The sequence below is a fragment of the Rhinoderma darwinii genome, chromosome 3 (assembly GCF_050947455.1).
Source record: "Rhinoderma darwinii isolate aRhiDar2 chromosome 3, aRhiDar2.hap1, whole genome shotgun sequence".
Classification (NCBI taxonomy): domain Eukaryota; kingdom Metazoa; phylum Chordata; class Amphibia; order Anura; family Rhinodermatidae; genus Rhinoderma; species Rhinoderma darwinii.
The window spans coordinates 412,078,390-412,092,937 of NC_134689.1; the positions used below are offsets into that span (position 1 = coordinate 412,078,390).

The window sequence follows — 14,548 nt, forward strand, 5'->3', positions numbered from 1 at the left end:
ATATAGGAGTGAAAAAGTTTTTGTTTTTTTTTAGATATTTACGGGTATTTAGTAAAAATGATCGTGTGCCCAGATTTAAGAATAAATATTTTCACAATATTGTGTGTTATGGTCTATAAATATAGGCATGGATTAAAATCTCACTTCTGGTAACTGCTGACTAGCCATATAAAAATATTCACTATCAATCATGTAGAAATATAGCCTATAACGACACGTATGTCATCAAATTAAGAAAGCATCTAAAACTTAGCTGTTGCAACCAGGAAAGGACCCAAATGCTTAGAAGGTCATCTGAAGAGCACTTAAAAGCTGCGACCATGAAGGGACTCGAACCCTCAATCTGCTGATCCGAAGTCAAACGCCTTATCCATTATGCCACACGGTCTCACATGTTCCTAATTTTTTGAAAATGTTGAGTTCCTGGAGCCTAGCAGAAAAAGATTTTTTTTATACATTTTTAGGTATTTTGTAAAAATGACCGAGTGCCCAAATTTATAAAAAAAACATTTTCTTAATATTGTGTATTACAGTACTTAAATATAGGTATGGATTCAAATCTCACTTCTGATAACATTTTCTCAATATTGTGTGTTGTGGTATTTAAATATAGGAGTGAAAAAGTTTTTGTTTTTTTTTAGATATTTACGGGTATTTAGTAAAAATGATCGTGTGCCCAGATTTAAGAATAAATATTTTCACAATATTGTGTGTTATGGTCTATAAATATAGGCATGGATTAAAATCTCACTTCTGGTAACTGCTGACTAGCCATATAAAAATATTCACTATCAATCATGTAGAAATATAGCCTATAACGACACCAAGTATGTCATCAAATTAAGAAAGCATCTAAAACTTAGCTGTTGCAACCAGGAAAGGACTCAAATGCTTAGAAGGTCATCTGAAGAGCACTTAAAAGCTGCAACCATGAAGGGACTCGAACCCTCAATCTTCTGATCCGAAGTCAGACGCCTTATCCATTAGGCCACACGGTCTCACATGTTCCTAATTTTTGGAAAATGTTGAGTTCCTGGAGCCTAGCAGAAAAAGATTTTTTTTATACATTTTTAGGTATTTTGTAAAAATGACCGAGTGCCCAAATTTATAAAAAAAACATTTTCTTAATATTGTGTATTACAGTACTTAAATATAGGTATGGATTAAAATCTCACTTCTGGTAACTGCTGACTAGCCATATAAAAATATTCACTATCAATCATGTAGAAATATAGCCTATAAAGACACCAAGTATGTCATCAAATTAAGAAAGCATCTAAAACTTAGCTGTTGCAACCAGGAAAGGACTCAAATGCTTAGAAGGTCATCTGAAGAGCACTTAAAAGCTGCAACCATGAAGGGACTCGAACCCTCAATCTTCTGATCCGAAGTCAGACGCCTTATCCATTAGGCCACACGGTCTCACATGTTCCTGATTTTTGGAAAATGTTGAGTTCCTGGAGCCTAGCAGAAAAAGATTTTTTTTATACATTTTTAGGTATTTTGTAAAAATGACCGAGTGCCCAAATTTATAAAAAAAACATTTTCTTAATATTGTGTATTACAGTACTTAAATATAGGTATGGATTCAAATCTCACTTCTGATAACATTTTCTCAATATTGTGTGTTGTGGTATTTAAATATAGGAGTGAAAAAGTTTTTGTTTTTTTTTAGATATTTACGGGTATTTAGTAAAAATGATCGTGTGCCCAGATTTAAGAATAAATATTTTCACAATATTGTGTGTTATGGTCTATAAATATAGGCATGGATTAAAATCTCACTTCTGGTAACTGCTGACTAGCCATATAAAAATATTCACTATCAATCATGTAGAAATATAGCCTATAACGACACGTATGTCATCAAATTAAGAAAGCATCTAAAACTTAGCTGTTGCAACCAGGAAAGGACCCAAATGCTTAGAAGGTCATCTGAAGAGCACTTAAAAGCTGCGACCATGAAGGGACTCGAACCCTCAATCTGCTGATCCGAAGTCAAACGCCTTATCCATTATGCCACACGGTCTCACATGTTCCTAATTTTTGGAAAATGTTGAGTTCCTGGAGCCTAGCAGAAAAAGATTTTTTTTATACATTTTTAGGTATTTTGTAAAAATGACCGAGTGCCCAAATTTATAAAAAAAACATTTTCTTAATATTGTGTATTACAGTACTTAAATATAGGTATGGATTCAAATCTCACTTCTGATAACATTTTCTCAATATTGTGTGTTGTGGTATTTAAATATAGGAGTGAAAAAGTTTTGTTTTTTTTTAGATATTTACGGGTATTTAGTAAAAATGATCGTGTGCCCAGATTTAAGAATAAATATTTTCACAATATTGTGTGTTATGGTCTATAAATATAGGCATGGATTAAAATCTCACTTCTGGTAACTGCTGACTAGCCATATAAAAATATTCACTATCAATCATGTAGAAATATAGCCTATAACGACACCAAGTATGTCATCAAATTAAGAAAGCATCTAAAACTTAGCTGTTGCAACCAGGAAAGGACTCAAATGCTTAGAAGGTCATCTGAAGAGCACTTAAAAGCTGCAACCATGAAGGGACTCGAACCCTCAATCTTCTGATCCGAAGTCAGACGCCTTATCCATTAGGCCACACGGTCTCACATGTTCCTGATTTTTGGAAAATGTTGAGTTCCTGGAGCCTAGCAGAAAAAGATTTTTTTTATACATTTTTAGGTATTTTGTAAAAATGACCGAGTGCCCAAATTTATAAAAAAAACATTTTCTTAATATTGTGTATTACAGTACTTAAATATAGGTATGGATTCAAATCTCACTTCTGATAACATTTTCTCAATATTGTGTGTTGTGGTATTTAAATATAGGAGTGAAAAAGTTTTTGTTTTTTTTTAGATATTTACGGGTATTTAGTAAAAATGATCGTGTGCCCAGATTTAAGAATAAATATTTTCACAATATTGTGTGTTATGGTCTATAAATATAGGCATGGATTAAAATCTCACTTCTGGTAACTGCTGACTAGCCATATAAAAATATTCACTATCAATCATGTAGAAATATAGCCTATAACGACACGTATGTCATCAAATTAAGAAAGCATCTAAAACTTAGCTGTTGCAACCAGGAAAGGACCCAAATGCTTAGAAGGTCATCTGAAGAGCACTTAAAAGCTGCGACCATGAAGGGACTCGAACCCTCAATCTGCTGATCCGAAGTCAAACGCCTTATCCATTATGCCACACGGTCTCACATGTTCCTAATTTTTGGAAAATGTTGAGTTCCTGGAGCCTAGCAGAAAAAGATTTTTTTTATACATTTTTAGGTATTTTGTAAAAATGACCGAGTGCCCAAATTTATAAAAAAAACATTTTCTTAATATTGTGTATTACAGTACTTAAATATAGGTATGGATTCAAATCTCACTTCTGATAACATTTTCTCAATATTGTGTGTTGTGGTATTTAAATATAGGAGTGAAAAAGTTTTGTTTTTTTTTAGATATTTACGGGTATTTAGTAAAAATGATCGTGTGCCCAGATTTAAGAATAAATATTTTCACAATATTGTGTGTTATGGTCTATAAATATAGGCATGGATTAAAATCTCACTTCTGGTAACTGCTGACTAGCCATATAAAAATATTCACTATCAATCATGTAGAAATATAGCCTATAACGACACCAAGTATGTCATCAAATTAAGAAAGCATCTAAAACTTAGCTGTTGCAAGCAGGAAAAGACTCAAATGCTTAGAAGGTCATCTGAAGAGCACTTAAAAGCTGCGACCATGAAGGGACTCGAACCCTCAATCTTCTGATCCGAAGTCAGACACCTTATCCATTAGGCCACACGGTCTCACATGTTCCTAATTTTTGGAAAATGTTGAGTTCCTGGAGCCTAGAAGAAAAAGATTTTTTTTATACATTTTTAGGTATTTTGTAAAAATGACCGAGTGCCCAAATTTATAAAAAAAACATTTTCTTAATATTGTGTATTACAGTACTTAAATATAGGTATGGATTAAAATCTCACTTCTGGTAACTGCTGACTAGCCATATAAAAATATTCACTATCAATCATGTAGAAATATAGCCTATAAAGACACCAAGTATGTCATCAAATTAAGAAAGCATCTAAAACTTAGCTGTTGCAACCAGGAAAGGACTCAAATGCTTAGAAGGTCATCTGAAGAGCACTTAAAAGCTGCAACCATAAAGGGACTCGAACCCTCAATCTTCTGATCCGAAGTCAGACGCCTTATCCATTAGGCCACACGGTCTCACATGTTCCTAATTTTTGGAAAATGTTGAGTTCCTGGAGCCTAGCAGAAAAAGATTTTTTTTATACATTTTTAGGTATTTTGTAAAAATGACCGAGTGCCCAAATTTATAAAAAAAACATTTTCTTAATATTGTGTATTACAGTACTTAAATATAGGTATGGATTCAAATCTCACTTCTGATAACATTTTCTCAATATTGTGTGTTGTGGTATTTAAATATAGGAGTGAAAAAGTTTTTTGTTTTTTTTAGATATTTACGGGTATTTAGTAAAAATGATCGTGTGCCCAGATTTAAGAATAAATATTTTCAATATATTGTGTGTTCTGGTCTATAAATATAGGCATGGATTAAAATCTCACTTCTGGTAACTGCTGACTAGCCATATAAAAATATTCACTATCAATCATGTAGAAATATAGCCTATAACGACACGTATGTCATCAAATTAAGAAAGCATCTAAAACTTAGCTGTTGCAACCAGGAACGGACCCAAATGCTTAGAAGGTCATCTGAAGAGCACTTAAAAGCAGCGACCATGAAGGGACTCGAACCCTCAATCTGCTGATCCGAAGTCAAACGCCTTATCCATTATGCCACACGGTCTCACATGTTCCTAATTTTTTGAAAATGTTGAGTTCCTGGAGCCTAGCAGAAAAAGATTTTTTTTATACATTTTTAGGTATTTTGTAAAAATGACCGAGTGCCCAAATTTATAAAAAAAACATTTTCTTAATATTGTGTATTACAGTACTTAAATATAGGTATGGATTCAAATCTCACTTCTGATAACATTTTCTCAATATTGTGTGTTGTGGTATTTAAATATAGGAGTGAAAAAGTTTTTGTTTTTTTTTTAGATATTTACGGGTATTTAGTAAAAATGATCGTGTGCCCAGATTTAAGAATAAATATTTTCACAATATTGTGTGTTATGGTCTATAAATATAGGCATGGATTAAAATCTCACTTCTGGTAACTGCTGACTAGCCATATAAAAATATTCACTATCAATCATGTAGAAATATAGCCTATAACGACACCAAGTATGTCATCAAATTAAGAAAGCATCTAAAACTTAGCTGTTGCAACCAGGAAAGGACTCAAATGCTTAGAAGGTCATCTGAAGAGCACTTAAAAGCTGCAACCATGAAGGGACTCGAACCCTCAATCTTCTGATCCGAAGTCAGACGCCTTATCCATTAGGCCACACGGTCTCACATGTTCCTGATTTTTGGAAAATGTTGAGTTCCTGGAGCCTAGCAGAAAAAGATTTTTTTTATACATTTTTAGGTATTTTGTAAAAATGACCGAGTGCCCAAATTTATAAAAAAAACATTTTCTTAATATTGTGTATTACAGTACTTAAATATAGGTATGGATTCAAATCTCACTTCTGATAACATTTTCTCAATATTGTGTGTTGTGGTATTTAAATATAGGAGTGAAAAAGTTTTTGTTTTTTTTTAGATATTTACGGGTATTTAGTAAAAATGATCGTGTGCCCAGATTTAAGAATAAATATTTTCACAATATTGTGTGTTATGGTCTATAAATATAGGCATGGATTAAAATCTCACTTCTGGTAACTGCTGACTAGCCATATAAAAATATTCACTATCAATCATGTAGAAATATAGCCTATAACGACACCAAGTATGTCATCAAATTAAGAAAGCATCTAAAACTTAGCTGTTGCAACCAGGAAAGGACTCAAATGCTTAGAAGGTCATCTGAAGAGCACTTAAAAGCTGCAACCATAAAGGGACTCGAACCCTCAATCTTCTGATCCGAAGTCAGACGCCTTATCCATTAGGCCACACGGTCTCACATGTTCCTAATTTTTGGAAAATGTTGAGTTCCTGGAGCCTAGCAGAAAAAGATTTTTTTTATACATTTTTAGGTATTTTGTAAAAATGACCGAGTGCCCAAATTTATAAAAAAAACATTTTCTTAATATTGTGTATTACAGTACTTAAATATAGGTATGGATTCAAATCTCACTTCTGATAACATTTTCTCAATATTGTGTGTTGTGGTATTTAAATATAGGAGTGAAAAAGTTTTTTTTTTTTTTTAGATATTTACGGGTATTTAGTAAAAATGATCGTGTGCCCAGATTTAAGAATAAATATTTTCAATATATTGTGTGTTCTGGTCTATAAATATAGGCATGGATTAAAATCTCACTTCTGGTAACTGCTGACTAGCCATATAAAAATATTCACTATCAATCATGTAGAAATATAGCCTATAACGACACGTATGTCATCAAATTAAGAAAGCATCTAAAACTTAGCTGTTGCAACCAGGAACGGACCCAAATGCTTAGAAGGTCATCTGAAGAGCACTTAAAAGCAGCGACCATGAAGGGACTCGAACCCTCAATCTGCTGATCCGAAGTCAAACGCCTTATCCATTATGCCACACGGTCTCACATGTTCCTAATTTTTTGAAAATGTTGAGTTCCTGGAGCCTAGCAGAAAAAGATTTTTTTTATACATTTTTAGGTATTTTGTAAAAATGACCGAGTGCCCAAATTTATAAAAAAAACATTTTCTTAATATTGTGTATTACAGTACTTAAATATAGGTATGGATTCAAATCTCACTTCTGATAACATTTTCTCAATATTGTGTGTTGTGGTATTTAAATATAGGAGTGAAAAAGTTTTTGTTTTTTTTTTAGATATTTACGGGTATTTAGTAAAAATGATCGTGTGCCCAGATTTAAGAATAAATATTTTCACAATATTGTGTGTTATGGTCTATAAATATAGGCATGGATTAAAATCTCACTTCTGGTAACTGCTGACTAGCCATATAAAAATATTCACTATCAATCATGTAGAAATATAGCCTATAACGACACCAAGTATGTCATCAAATTAAGAAAGCATCTAAAACTTAGCTGTTGCAACCAGGAAAGGACTCAAATGCTTAGAAGGTCATCTGAAGAGCACTTAAAAGCTGCAACCATGAAGGGACTCGAACCCTCAATCTTCTGATCCGAAGTCAGACGCCTTATCCATTAGGCCACACGGTCTCACATGTTCCTGATTTTTGGAAAATGTTGAGTTCCTGGAGCCTAGCAGAAAAAGATTTTTTTTATACATTTTTAGGTATTTTGTAAAAATGACCGAGTGCCCAAATTTATAAAAAAAACATTTTCTTAATATTGTGTATTACAGTACTTAAATATAGGTATGGATTCAAATCTCACTTCTGATAACATTTTCTCAATATTGTGTGTTGTGGTATTTAAATATAGGAGTGAAAAAGTTTTTGTTTTTTTTTAGATATTTACGGGTATTTAGTAAAAATGATCGTGTGCCCAGATTTAAGAATAAATATTTTCACAATATTGTGTGTTATGGTCTATAAATATAGGCATGGATTAAAATCTCACTTCTGGTAACTGCTGACTAGCCATATAAAAATATTCACTATCAATCATGTAGAAATATAGCCTATAACGACACCAAGTATGTCATCAAATTAAGAAAGCATCTAAAACTTAGCTGTTGCAACCAGGAAAGGACTCAAATGCTTAGAAGGTCATCTGAAGAGCACTTAAAAGCTGCAACCATGAAGGGACTCGAACACTCAATCTTCTGATCCGAAGTCAGACGCCTTATCCATTAGGCCACACGGTCTCACATGTTCCTGATTTTTGGAAAATTTTGAGTTCCTGGAGCCTAGCAGAAAAAGATTTTTTTTATACATTTTTAGGTATTTTGTAAAAATGACCGAGTGCCCAAATTTATAAAAAAAACATTTTCTTAATATTGTGTATTACAGTACTTAAATATAGGTATGGATTCAAATCTCACTTCTGATAACATTTTCTCAATATTGTGTGTTGTGGTATTTAAATATAGGAGTGAAAAAGTTTTTGTTTTTTTTTAGATATTTACGGGTATTTAGTAAAAATGATCGTGTGCCCAGATTTAAGAATAAATATTTTCACAATATTGTGTGTTATGGTCTATAAATATAGGCATGGATTAAAATCTCACTTCTGGTAACTGCTGACTAGCCATATAAAAATATTCACTATCAATCATGTAGAAATATAGCCTATAACGACACCAAGTATGTCATCAAATTAAGAAAGCATCTAAAACTTAGCTGTTGCAACCAGGAAAGGACTCAAATGCTTAGAAGGTCATCTGAAGAGCACTTAAAAGCTGCAACCATGAAGGGACTCGAACACTCAATCTTCTGATCCGAAGTCAGACGCCTTATCCATTAGGCCACACGGTCTCACATGTTCCTGATTTTTGGAAAATGTTGAGTTCCTGGAGCCTAGCAGAAAAAGATTTTTTTTATACATTTTTAGGTATTTTGTAAAAATGACCGAGTGCCCAAATTTATAAAAAAAACATTTTCTTAATATTGTGTATTACAGTACTTAAATATAGGTATGGATTCAAATCTCACTTCTGATAACATTTTCTCAATATTGTGTGTTGTGGTATTTAAATATAGGAGTGAAAAAGTTTTTTTTTTTTTTTAGGTATTTACGGGTATTTAGTAAAAATGATCGTGTGCCCAGATTTAAGAATAAATATTTTCACAATATTGTGTGTTATGGTCTATAAATATAGGCATGGATTAAAATCTCACTTCTGGTAACTGCTGACTAGCCATATAAAAATATTCACTATCAATCATGTAGAAATATAGCCTATAACGACACCAAGTATGTCATCAAATTAAGAAAGCATCTAAAACTTAGCTGTTGCAACCAGGAAAGGACTCAAATGCTTAGAAGGTCATCTGAAGAGCACTTAAAAGCTGCAACCATGAAGGGACTCGAACCCTCAATCTTCTTATCCGAAGTCAGACGCCTTATCCATTAGGCCACACGGTCTCACATGTTCCTAATTTTTGGAAAATGTTGAGTTCCTGGAGCCTAGCAGAAAAAGATTTTTTTTATACATTTTTAGGTATTTTGTAAAAATGACCGAGTGCCCAAATTTATAAAAAAAAACATTTTCTTAATATTGTGTATTACAGTACTTAAATATAGGTATGGATTAAAATCTCACTTCTGGTAACTGCTGACTAGCCATATAAAAATATTCACTATCAATCATGTAGAAATATAGCCTATAACGACACCAAGTATGTCATCAAATTAAGAAAGCATCTAAAACTTAGCTGTTGCAACCAGGAAAGGACCCAAATGCTTAGAAGGTCATCTGAAGAGCACTTAAAAGCTGCGACCATGAAGGGACTCGAACCCTCAATCTGCTGATCCGAAGTCAAACGCCTTATCCATTATGCCACACGGTCTCACATGTTCCTAATTTTTGGAAAATGTTGAGTTCCTGGAGCCTAGCAGAAAAAGATTTTTTTTATACATTTTTAGGTATTTTGTAAAAATGACCGAGTGCCCAAATTTATAAAAAAAACATTTTCTTAATATTGTGTATTACAGTACTTAAATATAGGTATGGATTCAAATCTCACTTCTGATAACATTTTCTCAATATTGTGTGTTGTGGTATTTAAATATAGGAGTGAAAAAGTTTTGTTTTTTTTTAGATATTTACGGGTATTTAGTAAAAATGATCGTGTGCCCAGATTTAAGAATAAATATTTTCACAATATTGTGTGTTATGGTCTATAAATATAGGCATGGATTAAAATCTCACTTCTGGTAACTGCTGACTAGCCATATAAAAATATTCACTATCAATCATGTAGAAATATAGCCTATAACGACACCAAGTATGTCATCAAATTAAGAAAGCATCTAAAACTTAGCTGTTGCAAGCAGGAAAAGACTCAAATGCTTAGAAGGTCATCTGAAGAGCACTTAAAAGCTGCGACCATGAAGGGACTCGAACCCTCAATCTTCTGATCCGAAGTCAGACACCTTATCCATTAGGCCACACGGTCTCACATGTTCCTAATTTTTGGAAAATGTTGAGTTCCTGGAGCCTAGAAGAAAAAGATTTTTTTTATACATTTTTAGGTATTTTGTAAAAATGACCGAGTGCCCAAATTTATAAAAAAAACATTTTCTTAATATTGTGTATTACAGTACTTAAATATAGGTATGGATTAAAATCTCACTTCTGGTAACTGCTGACTAGCCATATAAAAATATTCACTATCAATCATGTAGAAATATAGCCTATAAAGACACCAAGTATGTCATCAAATTAAGAAAGCATCTAAAACTTAGCTGTTGCAACCAGGAAAGGACTCAAATGCTTAGAAGGTCATCTGAAGAGCACTTAAAAGCTGCGACCATGAAGGGACTCGAACCCTCAATCTTCTGATCCGAAGTCAGACACCTTATCCATTAGGCCACACGGTCTCACATGTTCCTAATTTTTGGAAAATGTTGAGTTCCTGGAGCCTAGAAGAAAAAGATTTTTTTTATACATTTTTAGGTATTTTGTAAAAATGACCGAGTGCCCAAATTTATAAAAAAAACATTTTCTTAATATTGTGTATTACAGTACTTAAATATAGGTATGGATTAAAATCTCACTTCTGGTAACTGCTGACTAGCCATATAAAAATATTCACTATCAATCATGTAGAAATATAGCCTATAAAGACACCAAGTATGTCATCAAATTAAGAAAGCATCTAAAACTTAGCTGTTGCAACCAGGAAAGGACTCAAATGCTTAGAAGGTCATCTGAAGAGCACTTAAAAGCTGCAACCATAAAGGGACTCGAACCCTCAATCTTCTGATCCGAAGTCAGACGCCTTATCCATTAGGCCACACGGTCTCACATGTTCCTAATTTTTGGAAAATGTTGAGTTCCTGGAGCCTAGCAGAAAAAGATTTTTTTTATACATTTTTAGGTATTTTGTAAAAATGACCGAGTGCCCAAATTTATAAAAAAAACATTTTCTTAATATTGTGTATTACAGTACTTAAATATAGGTATGGATTCAAATCTCACTTCTGATAACATTTTCTCAATATTGTGTGTTGTGGTATTTAAATATAGGAGTGAAAAAGTTTTTTGTTTTTTTTAGATATTTACGGGTATTTAGTAAAAATGATCGTGTGCCCAGATTTAAGAATAAATATTTTCAATATATTGTGTGTTCTGGTCTATAAATATAGGCATGGATTAAAATCTCACTTCTGGTAACTGCTGACTAGCCATATAAAAATATTCACTATCAATCATGTAGAAATATAGCCTATAACGACACGTATGTCATCAAATTAAGAAAGCATCTAAAACTTAGCTGTTGCAACCAGGAACGGACCCAAATGCTTAGAAGCTCATCTGAAGAGCACTTAAAAGCAGCGACCATGAAGGGACTCGAACCCTCAATCTGCTGATCCGAAGTCAAACGCCTTATCCATTATGCCACACGGTCTCACATGTTCCTAATTTTTTGAAAATGTTGAGTTCCTGGAGCCTAGCAGAAAAAGATTTTTTTTATACATTTTTAGGTATTTTGTAAAAATGACCGAGTGCCCAAATTTATAAAAAAAACATTTTCTTAATATTGTGTATTACAGTACTTAAATATAGGTATGGATTCAAATCTCACTTCTGATAACATTTTCTCAATATTGTGTGTTGTGGTATTTAAATATAGGAGTGAAAAAGTTTTTGTTTTTTTTTTAGATATTTACGGGTATTTAGTAAAAATGATCGTGTGCCCAGATTTAAGAATAAATATTTTCACAATATTGTGTGTTATGGTCTATAAATATAGGCATGGATTAAAATCTCACTTCTGGTAACTGCTGACTAGCCATATAAAAATATTCACTATCAATCATGTAGAAATATAGCCTATAACGACACCAAGTATGTCATCAAATTAAGAAAGCATCTAAAACTTAGCTGTTGCAACCAGGAAAGGACTCAAATGCTTAGAAGGTCATCTGAAGAGCACTTAAAAGCTGCAACCATGAAGGGACTCGAACCCTCAATCTTCTGATCCGAAGTCAGACGCCTTATCCATTAGGCCACACGGTCTCACATGTTCCTGATTTTTGGAAAATGTTGAGTTCCTGGAGCCTAGCAGAAAAAGATTTTTTTTATACATTTTTAGGTATTTTGTAAAAATGACCGAGTGCCCAAATTTATAAAAAAAACATTTTCTTAATATTGTGTATTACAGTACTTAAATATAGGTATGGATTCAAATCTCACTTCTGATAACATTTTCTCAATATTGTGTGTTGTGGTATTTAAATATAGGAGTGAAAAAGTTTTTGTTTTTTTTTAGATATTTACGGGTATTTAGTAAAAATGATCGTGTGCCCAGATTTAAGAATAAATATTTTCACAATATTGTGTGTTATGGTCTATAAATATAGGCATGGATTAAAATCTCACTTCTGGTAACTGCTGACTAGCCATATAAAAATATTCACTATCAATCATGTAGAAATATAGCCTATAACGACACCAAGTATGTCATCAAATTAAGAAAGCATCTAAAACTTAGCTGTTGCAACCAGGAAAGGACTCAAATGCTTAGAAGGTCATCTGAAGAGCACTTAAAAGCTGCAACCATAAAGGGACTCGAACCCTCAATCTTCTGATCCGAAGTCAGACGCCTTATCCATTAGGCCACACGGTCTCACATGTTCCTAATTTTTGGAAAATGTTGAGTTCCTGGAGCCTAGCAGAAAAAGATTTTTTTTATACATTTTTAGGTATTTTGTAAAAATGACCGAGTGCCCAAATTTATAAAAAAAACATTTTCTTAATATTGTGTATTACAGTACTTAAATATAGGTATGGATTCAAATCTCACTTCTGATAACATTTTCTCAATATTGTGTGTTGTGGTATTTAAATATAGGAGTGAAAAAGTTTTTTGTTTTTTTTAGATATTTACGGGTATTTAGTAAAAATGATCGTGTGCCCAGATTTAAGAATAAATATTTTCAATATATTGTGTGTTCTGGTCTATAAATATAGGCATGGATTAAAATCTCACTTCTGGTAACTGCTGACTAGCCATATAAAAATATTCACTATCAATCATGTAGAAATATAGCCTATAACGACACGTATGTCATCAAATTAAGAAAGCATCTAAAACTTAGCTGTTGCAACCAGGAACGGACCCAAATGCTTAGAAGGTCATCTGAAGAGCACTTAAAAGCAGCGACCATGAAGGGACTCGAACCCTCAATCTGCTGATCCGAAGTCAAACGCCTTATCCATTATGCCACACGGTCTCACATGTTCCTAATTTTTTGAAAATGTTGAGTTCCTGGAGCCTAGCAGAAAAAGATTTTTTTTATACATTTTTAGGTATTTTGTAAAAATGACCGAGTGCCCAAATTTATAAAAAAAACATTTTCTTAATATTGTGTATTACAGTACTTAAATATAGGTATGGATTCAAATCTCACTTCTGATAACATTTTCTCAATATTGTGTGTTGTGGTATTTAAATATAGGAGTGAAAAAGTTTTTGTTTTTTTTTTAGATATTTACGGGTATTTAGTAAAAATGATCGTGTGCCCAGATTTAAGAATAAATATTTTCACAATATTGTGTGTTATGGTCTATAAATATAGGCATGGATTAAAATCTCACTTCTGGTAACTGCTGACTAGCCATATAAAAATATTCACTATCAATCATGTAGAAATATAGCCTATAACGACACCAAGTATGTCATCAAATTAAGAAAGCATCTAAAACTTAGCTGTTGCAACCAGGAAAGGACTCAAATGCTTAGAAGGTCATCTGAAGAGCACTTAAAAGCTGCAACCATGAAGGGACTCGAACCCTCAATCTTCTGATCCGAAGTCAGACGCCTTATCCATTAGGCCACACGGTCTCACATGTTCCTGATTTTTGGAAAATGTTGAGTTCCTGGAGCCTAGCAGAAAAAGATTTTTTTTATACATTTTTAGGTATTTTGTAAAAATGACCGAGTGCCCAAATTTATAAAAAAAACATTTTCTTAATATTGTGTATTACAGTACTTAAATATAGGTATGGATTCAAATCTCACTTCTGATAACATTTTCTCAATATTGTGTGTTGTGGTATTTAAATATAGGAGTGAAAAAGTTTTTGTTTTTTTTTAGATATTTACGGGTATTTAGTAAAAATGATCGTGTGCCCAGATTTAAGAATAAATATTTTCACAATATTGTGTGTTATGGTCTATAAATATAGGCATGGATTAAAATCTCACTTCTGGTAACTGCTGACTAGCCATATAAAAATATTCACTATCAATCATGTAGAAATATAGCCTATAACGACACCAAGTATGTCATCAAATTAAGAAAGCATCT

General features: G+C 32.7%; 14 non-coding genes across 14 annotated transcripts; all 14 read right to left on the minus strand.

Annotated features, from left to right (window-relative positions):
- Positions 1–925: 925 nt before the first annotated feature.
- TRNAR-UCG (transfer RNA arginine (anticodon UCG)) lies at positions 926–998 on the minus strand. The gene has a single exon. It is a non-coding gene; the product is annotated as a tRNA-Arg (tRNA).
- Positions 999–1,349: 351 nt separating this feature from the next.
- Positions 1,350–1,422, minus strand: TRNAR-UCG (transfer RNA arginine (anticodon UCG)). Its single transcript has one exon. It is a non-coding gene; the product is annotated as a tRNA-Arg (tRNA).
- A 1,143-nt stretch (positions 1,423–2,565) lies between these two features.
- Positions 2,566–2,638, minus strand: TRNAR-UCG (transfer RNA arginine (anticodon UCG)). Its single transcript has one exon. It is a non-coding gene; the product is annotated as a tRNA-Arg (tRNA).
- A 1,143-nt stretch (positions 2,639–3,781) lies between these two features.
- TRNAR-UCG (transfer RNA arginine (anticodon UCG)) lies at positions 3,782–3,854 on the minus strand. The gene has a single exon. It is a non-coding gene; the product is annotated as a tRNA-Arg (tRNA).
- A 351-nt stretch (positions 3,855–4,205) lies between these two features.
- Positions 4,206–4,278, minus strand: TRNAR-UCG (transfer RNA arginine (anticodon UCG)). The gene has a single exon. It is a non-coding gene; the product is annotated as a tRNA-Arg (tRNA).
- Positions 4,279–5,423: 1,145 nt separating this feature from the next.
- On the minus strand, positions 5,424–5,496 carry TRNAR-UCG (transfer RNA arginine (anticodon UCG)). The gene has a single exon. It is a non-coding gene; the product is annotated as a tRNA-Arg (tRNA).
- A 537-nt stretch (positions 5,497–6,033) lies between these two features.
- On the minus strand, positions 6,034–6,106 carry TRNAR-UCG (transfer RNA arginine (anticodon UCG)). The gene has a single exon. It is a non-coding gene; the product is annotated as a tRNA-Arg (tRNA).
- Positions 6,107–7,251: 1,145 nt separating this feature from the next.
- TRNAR-UCG (transfer RNA arginine (anticodon UCG)) lies at positions 7,252–7,324 on the minus strand. Its single transcript has one exon. It is a non-coding gene; the product is annotated as a tRNA-Arg (tRNA).
- Positions 7,325–10,115: 2,791 nt separating this feature from the next.
- TRNAR-UCG (transfer RNA arginine (anticodon UCG)) lies at positions 10,116–10,188 on the minus strand. The gene has a single exon. It is a non-coding gene; the product is annotated as a tRNA-Arg (tRNA).
- Positions 10,189–10,539: 351 nt separating this feature from the next.
- TRNAR-UCG (transfer RNA arginine (anticodon UCG)) lies at positions 10,540–10,612 on the minus strand. Its single transcript has one exon. It is a non-coding gene; the product is annotated as a tRNA-Arg (tRNA).
- Positions 10,613–10,963: 351 nt separating this feature from the next.
- On the minus strand, positions 10,964–11,036 carry TRNAR-UCG (transfer RNA arginine (anticodon UCG)). The gene has a single exon. It is a non-coding gene; the product is annotated as a tRNA-Arg (tRNA).
- Positions 11,037–12,181: 1,145 nt separating this feature from the next.
- TRNAR-UCG (transfer RNA arginine (anticodon UCG)) lies at positions 12,182–12,254 on the minus strand. The gene has a single exon. It is a non-coding gene; the product is annotated as a tRNA-Arg (tRNA).
- Positions 12,255–12,791: 537 nt separating this feature from the next.
- TRNAR-UCG (transfer RNA arginine (anticodon UCG)) lies at positions 12,792–12,864 on the minus strand. Its single transcript has one exon. It is a non-coding gene; the product is annotated as a tRNA-Arg (tRNA).
- A 1,145-nt stretch (positions 12,865–14,009) lies between these two features.
- TRNAR-UCG (transfer RNA arginine (anticodon UCG)) lies at positions 14,010–14,082 on the minus strand. The gene has a single exon. It is a non-coding gene; the product is annotated as a tRNA-Arg (tRNA).
- Positions 14,083–14,548: the final 466 nt, after the last annotated feature.